We start from the raw sequence: 12,411 nt of genomic DNA, 5'->3' as shown, positions 1-12,411 counted from the left end.
AGTTATTTATTTTTATTTTTACTCTATTTTATCTTAATAATTCTTAGGAATTTCGAAAAAGAGCAAAAAACCTGATGAGTTTTCTGTTTCTTTTCCATCACTAGCAACATTACAGGGGTATTGCCAGCTTTCCCAATCTGAATATATTTCTGTATATTGGGATGTCACCTTGACCAAGTAACTTACAGGCGTAAGTTTTTAACCGCTCAGATAAAATGGGCCCTTCATCCGACCTTTTCCTTTGGGGAGCCAATATATTTTGTTTTTCTATTTTTCTTGCTCATTTCGGTCCTCTTATCCCGAAGACTTGGGAATAAAAGCTTTCAGCTATTAAAAAAATAAATTTTGGTCATTTTTGGGAAGCCATGTCACACAATTTTTTTTTTTTTAATATTAGGTTCCTCTTTACCTAGTTACTTTTGGCTACAAGTTTTGGGTACAAGGAAAGTCAATATTTGGAATTCATGCCTCTATTGCTCAATTGTTGTTCAAAGTTAGGGACTATGAGTTATATTAGATTTTCAAGTTTAGCAGCATAGTGCATAGTGAAAATTTTTAAGGAGAGTCTTCAAAAGAATTGATCATTGTTAAAAACAATACGCTAGAGACTTAAAGTCCCCTTCCCTCCTTTAACAACAAGAAAATGATTTTTATGTTGTTGATTGTTCCCTTTTTTGGTAATTTGTAAGTGTAAAGAACAACTAAACCAAATAGCCAATAGCCCCCCAGTCATTTGAAACAAGTCAAAGACCCCTTAGTCCTTTAAAACCAAACATTTACACATCATTCTTTACAAGCAGATTCAGGAATCCCAACAATTATCATGGTTAAATTTAATTTTTTTTAAGCTTTAAAAAAAGAGTTTGAAAGCCCTCTAAAGATAAATCAAAATAAAATCACACAATCAGAATTTTTCCCATAGAGACCCCCTAAACTATGTTTTGAAGGCCATACCTTGAATAACAAGGAACTTCTAATTTTTGCAAGGGTAGTACAGATGTAACGTTTTTTTTCCAGACCTGTTTCGTTTTCCAGACGTTCTGTTTCTGTTATTTTTTTCTAGGGACGGTTGTATCAAAATTATGGGTTTGAGATATTGGGAGACGGTCGATTTAAATGAAAATGACGATCTTTAGGGCATTTTAAGTAATAAAAGAGACTATGCCACAACAAAGCATAAGTTTCCTGGCATTTTGTGCCACAAAGCACAAGTTTTGGCCCAAAGATAGCTAAGAGGTAGGGGAATCATAAGACATTAAATCCATCATTAAAGAAACCGTGCGCAAAGAGCCAAGAGGAGATGAGTCTGTCATTATTGTTTATTTTATTTGAAAACAGTAGTAATTTTAAAAGAAAAGTACAGAAAATCTCAACTAAAACAGACTATTCTTGCATAGGAGGCAGTTTGAGCCCCCACCCTTTCCCCCCACAGAGAAAATTCATAGCGTAAGCAAATGCTTTAATAATTATGATTATATTATAATTGTAATAACTATATAATAATAATAATTATAATAAAAATATAATAATAACTTATATATAATGATAACTTTTATATATAATAACTTTAATAATTATAAAAATAATGCATAATTAGTATCTGTAATACTATGATACTTAATAATAAAGAGTGGGGCTTGCAGCAGGGTTGACTTTAGATAAACTCAAACTTGATGAAGAAGAGGTAGGAAAGGCTCAACATAAGCTGAGATGCTACACAAAGTTTCACACATTTTGATTGCTCTTTTCAATTGCTTCTGAAATTGCTGTTATTTGGCAACATCCCACTCTTCATGTTAAAGTATAAAAAAAATTTAAACACTCATTTTTTTCTTTTTTTAGGGTTAAATACTTAATTTGAGGGTAATCATTAATCTATTTGAATGAGGGTAATAAAAACGCTTGATTAGTAAGAATTTAGTTAGGAATATTTCTTTGTAATTTTTTAATTCATAATAGTTAAGTTTGATAGTTTAATTTATTTTCCAAGTTAAAGCAGCGGAAAAAAGAGTGGACTGGTAAAAACTCCCAAATTTTCGAGCAAAAGTCGCACAAATAAGCAGCAAATTGGCTTAACTGCCCATAATACGAATTACCTTGCCTAGTATCAGCAATGTCCAACAGAATGGGCGTTTCCATAGTTCACCAATTGAATGGAATAAACAATTAGTCTATCTTGACTGCCAAAGGTGGCAGTAAGTATATGAAATCAGAAAAATAAATGAATTTATTAGAATACTATATTCCATAATTACATAGTGTGGTTTTACCGTAATTAAATGGTAAATAATTATCTTAAAAAGGAGAACAGAACCCTGAAAACAGTTGGAAAATACAAACATAAATATCACTGAAAAACCAACAATCAAGACCAATTTATTGACAATTCAATTTTTATAGTGGCCAACTGCAATAAAATTAGCGTAATTGTAATTGGATTGAATTCTTTTCAATATATATAGTATATATATATAGTAATACATACATTTCAAAAATATATAGTACACTTTAAGTTCCTGGATCCTCCTAGAGTCCCTAGGACAAGGGGTGTAAATTATGCAAGATGTCCACTGTTTACATACAAGATTGGTTTTACAGGGAAAAGTTTTTTACTATGTCTCCAGAAAGGCTTAGGGTATAAAGGTAAAACTTGAGAAAATTTTGAGAGGGATACCAAATAAAATCAAAACAGGCTATGTACATGCTGGCTGTCAAAACGACGCAGCAATATATAAGGAACAGCTGAGGGTATTAAGTTTAAACTTAGAAAATAAACTGAGAGGGATGTTGAAGGATGGAATTACAAGGAATAAAGAGAGAAAGGTAAAGTGAGCATTAAGGAATTGATCCTTACCCTTTCCTAGGGGGATGGGTAAATATCCTCCAGTTATGTTTTTGTAAAGGGGTTGCATATATTTGTCCGTAAAATTGTCTAGACTGCTATACATACCACTTATTTTTATACTTATTTTGATACATGCCATTCAATCATACTTCCATGATTAATTGTTAATAAATCGAAATTTTTACAGGAAAACTCTCTTACTTAAGCCTAAATCCGAGCCAAATTTCAAATTTTTACTTTTTGTGCTCAACAGACTGATTGAGATTTAAACATCTGAATTGAATATCTGAAATATCAAAATTTGAAAAAATTAATTAGAAATCTCCATAGCTTGAAGCCCTGAGAATTTAAGTCACCAATCTATAACTATCAAATACAAAGATAACAAACACATAATTATTTGTTTTTTAAGTATTTCAACTCATGTACTTAATTTGAAGCACATACCTACATGTATCTTTATTAGAGTTCCTATTTTTCTGTCAATTTTTGTCTTTATTCAAAAATATTGGGATGAATAGAAGAGGAAATAATGACAAAGAGCTCTCAACTGACAGGAGTGGTCATTACAAACATTCACTGAAATATTGAGGTCGACATTGACTGTGTAATAAAAGATATGACAGGAGTGGAAACAAAGAAATAGACTTTTTCTTATAAAACTGTGAATTCTGGAATTTATGCAAAATATATTGAACTTTAAAAAGTGGAAAGAGACACCACATTGTTATGAAAGTAATATTTTGTTGAGATTTTGTCAAAGTTGACACTGTTTATTAAAACACCATTTTTTAAAAGAAACAGTGATTAGTTAATGCTTTATTGCCCATACTTAAAACCCTTGTTTTAAATGTCTTCTATACATTTCTATCTCTTCATTCTGTTTTTCTTGTTACACCCCTAAAAGAACTAGTATTTAATATTTAATATATATTTTACAAAAATACAAGCTGTGTCTCTATCCTCATATCCCACTCTTCATTACTTTCATAGTTACTAAGCAATGCCACAAAGTTGGGTAATATACTAAATGATTTGACCTACACAAATTTTCACATGAACCCAAAAGATGCCTCAAGACCGTTTTTTTTTACAACAAAAAGCTTAACTCACTTGCTATAGCGGTCAGAGGTGCAATGGCAAAAAAACTGCCAGATTTTAAAAACTATGAGCTCTTTCATACAGGGATGAAAGAAGACAGAAACTCCAGAAAATTTCATGTGTCATCAAAGTCATAGAAATCAAATTAATTTTATTGCAGAATAATTGGACAAAATCAACACCAATGGTACCAAATGAGGAGGCCATTTGTCCCCCTAGACTTTTAGCCTCTCTCCTAGATTTCAAAAAATACCTTTTACAATAATTTCATGGAAATTGGTCCATCACCTGACAAATTTATATATATATATATATATATATATATATATATATATATATATATATATATATATATAATATATATATATATATATATATATATATATATATATATATATATATATATATATATATATATATATATATATATATATATATATATATATATATATATATATATATGAAACTTAAAAAAATGGAAAGATATGCTACATTGTCATGAAAAGTAAAATTTTGAGATTTTGTTGAAGTTGAACCTGTTTATTAAGACACTATTTTAAAAAAGAAACAGTGGTTGATTAATGCTTTATTGTCTATACTCAAAGCCCTTGTTTTAAATCTATTCTATGCATTTCTATCTCTTTGTTCTGTTTTTTTGTTACAACCCTAAAAGAACTAGTATTTAATGTTTAATATATCTTTTATAAATATACAAGATGTGTATTCATCCTGATTTCCCACTCTTCATTACTATCATAGTTACTAAGCAATGCCACAAAGTTAGGCAACATAATAAATGTTTGACCCATACAAATTGTCACAAAGAGTGCATGACCCCAAAAGATGATTCAGACTATTTTTTATTTTTGCAATAAAAAGCTCAACATTTTTTTTTTGTATCAATATTTTTAAAACATTTTAATTTCAACAGATGTATTAGAACTTGAACCCTCACCAGATTTTACTACCTAAATACAACATGTAATTGTCAAAGTTCTCTTTTAATTGGAGGTATGTCTTTGTTTGAAAAGTTTATCAAACCAACCTATTATTCACCTGCTCCAAAGAAAATCCAGATCCACCCCTGAGGCTTGCCTAATTTACATAGGCCTAGGATGAAAGTAAATATATCAATTTGGACCTTTTTTATGTTCTTTCAAAATTCTGTAGTTACTTCTGGTGCAAATTGCACCTTGAGCTGTTAAAGGGTCCCTAAGTTATATTATTTTTGTAACCACACTAAAAACTGTCAACTATTAGCAAAGGTTTTGAACAGTGATTAAAATGTACTCTATCAAAATATAACCGTAAAATTTTAGTTTAGTGACTTCTTGCTTTCTCAGAAATATCTTGCTATCTTCTTGCTTAGGTTAGAAAAATGAAACTTTCAGGAATAGGTCTACAGGCTAAAGTATGTCCTGGGAAGGTATTTTGAAGTACCTATCTCTACTCTCTCTCTGTAATGTAAAATTTCTCTCTGCAATAAATGTAAAATTTATGACCTTTTATTTGAATAAGTGCTAGAAACCCAGGTCACCTAGAATAAAAAGATGAGTTAGAATGTTACATCCTTCCTCCTTTCCAAACTAGATGACTGGTACAAAACTTTCATAAAATTTGACCATTTACATTAAACTAACTAAACAAGGGTTCTTCCATATGACACTACACTTATAAGTTCACTACTTATTTGTCACTTTCTACACATAGTTTATGGAAATTCTCACATGTCAAGTCTCTGTATCGGCTTCACAAACCGGCCACTACGGGTTATGTATGGGGAGTTTTGGGGTTCTTCTTGGGCTGGGCGACTGGTGCTGGAGGGAGTGTGCGGAGCGCTGAGCTACATTCGATATTTATAGGTCGGAGAAGGGTCTCTATCGGTGTTACAGGTGGGACGGGGGCTATTGATGATGGGCTTATAGGTGCTGGTGAAGTTTCGGCTTCAGGGCTGTCCTCCTCATGGTCTGCAAGGTCTGGTGATTGAGGTTGTTGGTTCAGTGTTTTTGTGTGTTGTCTGTTGCGTCGGTAAGTTCCTCCATCGGTTGTTTCAATTATGTACGATCTTGGGTTTACATCTACTCTTTTAACGATTCCGGCTTGCCAAAGTTTCCCACGAATTTGAGCTCGGACCGGTTGACCATTCGCAAAGGTTTTAGTTCCTTTGACTGTCTGTTATGATATTTGCTTTGGCGTGACTGTTGTTTTATCCGATTCTGTCGAAATCGTTTATGGTGAATGGTTTTTGGTGTGAGAAGTTGTTTAGTACAGGGAACGACTGACCTTAGGTTTCTGCTCATCAACAGTTGTGCTGGGGATGCTAGACCATCAACTGGGGTGTTTCTGTACTCCAGCAACGCTGAGTTAAAGTCAAGTCCTACAATATCTGTTTTGATAAGCATATCTTTGGCTGTTTGCACTGTTCTTTCTGCTAGTCCGTTTGACTGAGGGAAGTTCAGGGATGATGTGGTTTGAGAGATTTCCCAATTATCAATGAACTTCTGGAATAGCGTGGATGTGAACTGGGGGCCGTTGTCGGTTATGAGGGTACGAGGGATTCCGTAGCGTGCGAAATGCTTCTTAAGACAGGATATTATGTGATGTGAATTTGCATTTTCCCCCAATATGTCGATTTCAAAAAAGCGACTGTAATAATCAACAGTAATGATGTAGTATTTTCCGTTCTTGTAGAATAGATCGCACCCGACCTCCTCCCATGGTAGATGAGGTATGATGTGTGGCATTAAGGGCTCTTTTTGGTTGGAATTTTGGCTAATGGAGCATGCATGGCAGTGTTTGATGAATTCTTCAATATCTTTCGTCATTCCAGGCCAAAAAACGATTACGCGGGATCGTTGCTTTGTTTTTTCGATACCCAAATGTGTGTTACGGGGGGGGGGGGGGGTTTGGTGAAATATTATTTATGAGGGAAGTTGTTGTGAGTTTTGCTCAAGGGGGGATTTTTGCTGTGAGGTACTTGGGACTTTTCTAAGTCTTGGTAGCTTAATGTTGATATGAGATATGGGAGCTAAATTGCTAACAGAATAAAAAGGCTCTGTAGATAATCCCCAGTAACCTGGGAGACAGAATCATCTCAGTGATGTTCGAGGTCTCCTGAAATAGTATAGATTCCCTTGGGACCATACCTGAAGACTAGAGGAGCTGTACCTGATGCCCTAGTACATAGACAAAAGATGATTAGAGACAATGAATTTTATTTTCTTACTTGCTTACAACTTTGGACAAAACACTTCCAATAATTTAGAACATGAAAGGGTGCACATGAACACTGGAACTTGACTATCAAAAGACTGAATTACCAACTGCCTGAGTCGAGCTAATATAAGTCTAAGACGCGATTTCTAAAAACAAGAACTTGGCGGACAAGCTTGGTGACCTGGGCAGTTGACCTCTACCGCAAAATGTTGCAATACTGCTGGTATTCCCCAATCATGATACTTTGACCAGTCTCCGCTCCCAGGAGTTATTTTTGTAACAAGGATTTCCCTTCTGGTTTTGAGTTAAAAAAAACAAAGTTCAAATAAACCAGTTATAGAGATTTGATTTTGATTGGTTGATTCAAAAAGGAACATTTCTACTATTTGTTTGACTTGTGTTTAAAGGCACGTAACCCACAAAGTATTGAATAACTGCTAAATTCCAGATTCTATAAGACTTAACTTTAAATCTTTTTCTAATTTGAAATTTACTAAAGGGGTATGACTGAGAAATTTAGTCCTGAATTTAAGAGTTTCTAAAGGAGTATGGATGAGAGATTTGGTCCTGTATTTAAGAATTTCTAAGGGGGTATGAATGAGAGATTTGGTCCTGAATTTTATAGAGGGGGGGCTAGTCTACATGTTACATGTGACGAATGGATGCAGCTAAGAATATCTTTCTGCAAATTTCTTGGAATTACCAAGCGATCTCCTTTCATTATGATCTCGTTTACAACTGTTAGTTCATGCCTAATGTTCCAGAATAGGTGAGCGTTGGAGGGAGGTTTCTTCTGCAGGATGACCAACCTTTTTGGATTGCTTGTGCGAGCTCAGCTAACTGGGGGTCGGATTTTGTCTCCTGTTTCAGTCTCTTGAGTCTGGTGTTGCTGATTGGTAGAAGAGACATGATGGAGTGAATGTATGATTCTATTTCTTTTTCCATTTTCTTATCTTCTTTGGGAAGGTTTAGCCACGACAGCGCATCAGCAACGGGAATTTCCTTGCCGGGGCGAAATGCTATTATGAGATCGTATGGTTGAATGCTTAAAAGCATCCTCTGCAGTCTTGGTGATGACTTTGATATTGGGCAATTTAGGACTACTTGCAGGGGTTTGTGGTCAGAGACGACTGTGAATTTTCGGCTGTAGAGATACTGATAGAAATGTATACAGCCGAAAAGGATAGCATAAAGTTCCTTCTCTATCTGCGAGTAGTTCTGCTTGGTGGAGTTTAGTGAGCGTGATGCAAAAGAGATTGGCTTTCCCTTTTGGCTGAGGGTGGCACCAAGGCCAAATTTTGAGGCATCGACTTGTAGCTTAACATTGCCTGCAGTTGGATCAAAGAATGCTAATGAGCTGCAAATGGATTCTTTGATATTAGTGAATGATGTATCATGCTGTTGTTCCCACTTAAATTGTCGCTGTTTTACTAGGTCACGGAGTGGCTGATTTATTGATGATAGATTGGTGATATACCTTGGAAGGTAATTCATCATTCCCAATATTGTCTGGAGTTCATCTTTTGTATTAGGGGTTCGCATTCCACGCAGCGCTCGAACCTTTTGTGGGTCTTGGTGGATTCCATTTTCAGATATCACATGCCCAAAATACGGTATGCTATTGCACTTGAATACACATTTTTGGAGGTTTAGTTTGACTCCTTTTTCACGGGCCCTTATGAGAGTACTGCGGACGTTCGCATCATGTTCCTCAATGGTTTTTCCTGAGATGATAATGTCATCAACAATAACAGAGAAGCCTTGGATGCCTTCAAATGCTTCTTCCATGCAGCGTTGGAATTCGTCCTGAGCTGAAATCAGTCCAAACGGCATTCTTTTGAACTTATAACGGCCATATGGTGTGTTGAAGGTTGTCAGCTGAAATGATTCTTTGTCTAGGACCAGGGACCAATAACCATGACGAGCGTCTAATTTTGTGAAGAACTTTGCCCCAGCGTGTCTAAGTATTGGTTAATCAAATGTTGGCATCGGATGATGTGGTCTTTTGATGGCCTTGTTCAGGTCATGTGGGTCAATGCAAAGTCGGAGACTTTTGTCAGGCTTTTCAATTACAACCACGGCGCTTACGCAATCTGTGGGCTGAAGTACCTTTTCGATTACTCCAAGTTTTTCCATCCTATTGATTTCCTTTTTGAATTTCTCTTGGAGGGAAATGGGGATGCGTCTAGCTGGTACAGCTTTGGGTTCAGCTCCTTCTTTCAGTGTGATGTGGCATTCTCCTGCAAGCTGTCCGACACCATGGAATATGTCTTGGAATTCTTCTGTGAACAGGTCTGGTTTCAGGACTTTTGAATTTTCTACTGTCAGGATCAGCCTGATGAGTTTAAGCTTGCAACTGGATTCAAAGCCAAGGATTGGTATAGGGACATCTCTTACTATGAAGAAGGGCTGTATTTCGCTGCATCCGTTAGTGTATGCGCATTTAAGGTTACATAAACATAGTATGGGGATTTTCTGACCTCCAAAACTGGTAAGTATTTGTAGGGTCTTGTTAATTCTTGGTCTTGGTCTGAGAGTATTGACAAATCTTTCAGGTATGATATTAGCTTGAGCATCAGTATCTATTTTGAAGGTGATATTGATTTGTTTGTTGATCAAGAGCTTTACATATGGCTGATCATCACCTTTGTCCTTGTTTATAATATCAATAAATAGCTCACCACTACTGTCATTCCTGTGATTGTGATTTTGCTGTTTTTGGTTTATAAAGTTTACTGATTTTTTAGTGCTTTTGCAAACCTTTGCAAAATGATTTGGTTTGTCACAGTTGGCATATTTTTCCTTTAGCTGGGCATTTATGGGAGGCTGAATAATCTCCACCACAGTAATAGCATTGTCTACTTGATGTGGAACAGTTTATTTCTTTGATTTTTTTACAAAGTCGATCTCCTGCTTCATATATGTTTCTTGATATGGTTGGCTTACACTTGGATCGGATTGTGACATTGTTTTGAGCTGCACCTGGGTTTCTACATGTGTTCGAGCAATGGTAACTGCTTGTGACAAGGTAAGGTTGGACCCTACTGGAGGAGCTTCTCTCTAACCTTTGCTGATGAAATTCCACATACAAATCTGTCTCTAATCATTTCCTCTGTAATAGCTGTCGTCGTGCATGCACATTCATGAGCCAGAATCTTCAAATTGGTTATGTATTACTCAACTGACTTGTTATCTTGCTGGTCATGTTTATGAAAAAGGTACCTTGAGAAGACAGTGTTGCTTTTTGGGTTGAAGTATTCAGTGAATTTGTTTATATATGATTGAATTTTATCTTGCTCTTCTGTTGTGAATGTAAAAGTACTGAAGATGTCTCTTCCTTTATCTCCAAGCCAAATTAGTAAGAAGGCGCACTGGACTTTTTCAGTTTTTTCACTCAGGGGGCCTTCAAACATCAGAGTTGCATGGTTTTTAAATCTTGTCCATGCTTCTTTAAGATTGTCACTTGTCCAGTCCATTGTTGGGTAAGGAACACTGATTTCCATTCTTCTTTACAAGGCTTCTGACACCATGTAAAATTTATGACCTTTTTTTGAATAAGTGCTAGAAATCCAGGTCACCTAGAATAGAAAGATGAGTTAGAATGTTACAGGTTAGAAAAATGAAACTTTCTGGAATAGGTCTACAGGCTAAAGTATGTCCTGGGAAGGTATTTTGAAGTACCTATCTCTACTCTCTCTCTCTAGAGGGTCCTGACCTTTTATGACCTTTAAAAATACATGTATTATAAAAGTGAAACCTTACAAAATAGATCTTCTGCTTGAATAAAGTACAAAAAATTGTTTTCAGCTTCACAATTTTGCTCAATCCCAATTTGTAAGGTTTTAAAGATATGCAAATACATTTCCTAAATTTTGAAAAAAAAACATTGATATGGCTAAGAATTCTACTCAAATAACAGGAAATGCATTTTCAGAACTAAAGGCAGAGAAAAAACAACTGCTAACTGAAAATTAAGGTAAAATGTTGTTTTGTCAAAATTTCAATAGGTATAGACCTGTCATGTAGGCAAATTTCAGGGCACTCTAGAGGGAGGAGTGGATGTGGGTAATTTAAAATACCTTCCTGGAATATACTTTAAACCTGTAGACCAATCCCCAAAAGTTTGATTTTCCTAACCTAACCCCTCAAAATCTTGACAAAACAAAATCTTACCTTAATTTTCAGTTACCAGCTGCTTTTTCTCTACCTTTAGTTCTGAAAATGCAATTCCTGTTATTTGAGTAGAATTCTGAGCTGTATCAATGTTCTTTTTCAAGATTTAGGAAATGTATTTGCATATCTTTAAAACCTCATAAATTGGGATTGAGCAAAATTGTGATGCTGAAAACAATTTTGTTGTACTTCATTTAAACAGAAGACCTATTTTGCAAGGTTTCACTTATATAACACACATATTTTTAAGGATCATCAAAGGTCAGGGCCCTCTAGAGGGAGAAGGAGTGGAGGTAGATATTTCAAAATACCTGTATTGGATTAACAATGCTTCTTGACTACTAAGGTCCCTGCAGTGCATTCCTGCAGCATGATTTGATCTCCGGGTCCCATCAAAATACCTTCCTGGGACATACTTTAGCCTGTAGACCCATCACTGAAAGTTTCATTTTCCTAACCTAAACCTTTTCCAAGATAGCAAGAAGTCAATTAACTAGAATTTTACCAAATATTTTTTCTGGGACAAGGTCCATTTTTATGGCACCATCCTTAATGACCCTTTATGGGACACCAAAAAGGTAGCTTGTTATCTTGTATAGTTGGCTAGGCATGGCCTAGTTTTTAGACTATGCTGTAAACTTAAAACTAATCAACCTATGGTAAAACCCCCTATACTGGGTCAGGTAATCGATATTTTGACATTTAATCCACTATAATTACTCTATTACACAATCTAAAAACTTGATTTTTCCAATTTAAATTTACCTATCTTTTTGTGGGCTAAAAGAAGGCTATGCTGCTAATTTGAATAGTCATACTAAATACAGAGCTACCTATTTTAAATACACTGATAGCTGACAATAAAGCAGACTTTAGTGGGTGTGTTCCAGCTGATGGTTTTTCAGTAACTGCAGTTACTGCGCGGTAACTGCCCATTTCTAACTGCAGTAGAGCCAGTTGGAACGGCACAGTAACTAGCAGTAGCGTCATTTTCAAATTAAATGCACGTGTTTAAATTTAAGGGACAGTTTAATGCTGATTAGTATAATTTTTTATTCCTCCTGTTTCAGAGCATT

General features: G+C 35.2%; 1 long non-coding RNA gene across 1 annotated transcript in view; it reads right to left on the bottom strand.

The window, feature by feature from the left end:
- LOC136036480 (uncharacterized) overlaps positions 1 to 12,201 on the bottom strand; it is a 43,661-nt gene extending 31,460 nt beyond the window's left edge. The window contains exon 1 of the long non-coding RNA XR_010619735.1: positions 12,169 to 12,201. This is a non-coding gene — a long non-coding RNA (uncharacterized LOC136036480). The remainder of the gene's footprint in view (positions 1 to 12,168) is intronic.
- Positions 12,202 to 12,411: the final 210 nt, after the last annotated feature.

Source organism: Artemia franciscana, chromosome 15 (assembly GCF_032884065.1).
Source record: "Artemia franciscana chromosome 15, ASM3288406v1, whole genome shotgun sequence".
Classification (NCBI taxonomy): domain Eukaryota; kingdom Metazoa; phylum Arthropoda; class Branchiopoda; order Anostraca; family Artemiidae; genus Artemia; species Artemia franciscana.
This window is presented reverse-complemented; position numbering and strand designations above follow the sequence as displayed.